We start from the raw sequence: 1,863 nt of genomic DNA on the forward strand, positions 1-1,863 counted from the left end.
CTTAAAGCATTATATATAGACAAGGGAATAATACTCACGCATGCTCCTAAATCACACATACAGTCAGAAAATATCACACCTCCAATGGTACAATTAACCATGCATGGGCCTGGGTCACTATATTTTTCAGGTATATTTCCCATTAAAGCAGATATAGAACTACCTAAAGGAATAGTTTCTAATTCATTAATTTTATCTTTATGTATGAACAACTCTTTTAGAAATTTTACATATTTAGGCACTTGCTGAATAACATCAAAAAGGGGAACAATTACCTCAACCTTTTTGAAGATCTCTACCATTTTGGGATCAAGTTCCATATGCTTTCTAGGCTTCTTAGCAAGGTGTAGAAATGGAATAGGAGTGGCGTCCTTTATAGCTTCAACTTGCTGGGGTTTTGCATTCCTTGGTTGGGCTGCTTCTGCTTCAGCCATGTCTTGTGCTTCATCTTCTTCTTCAACATCCTCTACCTCAGCCGTGTTCGCAGCTGGGGCGTGTTCTGGCGGGCTCGATTCCTCTGGATTCCTCTCTTGCAGTGTGGTTCCAGATCTCAAGGTAATGGCATTGATGCCACCTTTGGGATTGGGTAATGGTGGAGAGGGGAGTCCACCAGAGCTTGAGGACTGGTTGTTAGAGTTATTTAGTGATCCAATCTATAAAACAAGGGCTTACAAGGTAGAGTTCGGACCATTTAGAGTAGAAGTAAGGTTGTTTTCCATGGCCTGCTATCTCCAATCAATAGATTATAGTAACTCATCATTATGAGATGAAGAGGGATAAGTGATCTGAGGGGTCTGCTGAGATGCTTGAGGCTGCCTTAGATGAGGTGCTCTGTAGGCCTGATTCTGATTCTGCTGCCTGAAGTTGTTTGTTATTCCACCTCTGGTTTCCATTGTTATCTCTGCCTCCTCTGTTATGATTGTCCCTCCAACTTTGGTTGGGGTTATCCTGCCATCCATGGTTGTAGCTGCCACCTTGATTATACCCTTGATTGGGGCGGTCATAGAAGTTATGAGTGGCTGCCACAGTGTGGTCTTCCTGTTGGAGTTGCGGACACTCATCAGTATAATGACTGTAATCTGCACAGATCCCGCATACTCTTTGTGGAACCAACTGTTGGCTGTGCTGTGGTGGAGAAGGCTGAACTTGCTAAGTTTGTTGTTGACTTAGTTGCATCTGCTTCAGTAAGTTGGTCATTTCACATAAGCTCTGAGTTATAGCAGCAGTCTCTTTGCTAGAGGATACCTCTTCAACAGCTCTTGACCGACTTTGTATCTGTCTGTGATTCCTAGTAGATTCAGCTAAGTTGCTAATCAATTGCCATGCCTCTTCTGTAGTCTTGTACTTTTTCATAGACCCATTGCTAGCACCTTTCAATGTGGTCTTATCTTGAGATTTCATGCCCTATGTAAAGTAACCGAGCAACACTATCTTGTCAATCATATGGTGGGGACATACTTCCAGAAGATTATTGAAGCACTCCAAATATTCATAGAGAGTTTCAGATTCGTCCTGAACGATCATGGACATGTCTTTCCTCAGTTTATCAGTAACCTCAGATGGAAAATTTTTTTCCAAAAATTCTCTTCTAAGCGTATCCCAATTAGAAATAGTTGCTTTGGGTTGAGTGTAGTACCATTCTCTTGCCTTCCCCTCAAGAGAGAATGGGAAAGCTTTTAACAGAATAGAAGTTTCGTCAGTACCATCACGCTTAACAGTAGAACAAGTAGTCTGAAAATCCCTAAGGTGCTTGATAGGCTCTTGAGCAGGTAAGCCATAAAACTTGGGCATCAAGTTGAGTTGTGCAGTCTTTATTTCAAAGTCCACAGCCACCGCTGGGTGGTGTGCCCGGTATGGCTGTAG

Source organism: Arachis stenosperma, chromosome 1, assembly GCF_014773155.1.
Source record: "Arachis stenosperma cultivar V10309 chromosome 1, arast.V10309.gnm1.PFL2, whole genome shotgun sequence".
In the NCBI taxonomy this organism is placed as follows: domain Eukaryota; kingdom Viridiplantae; phylum Streptophyta; class Magnoliopsida; order Fabales; family Fabaceae; genus Arachis; species Arachis stenosperma.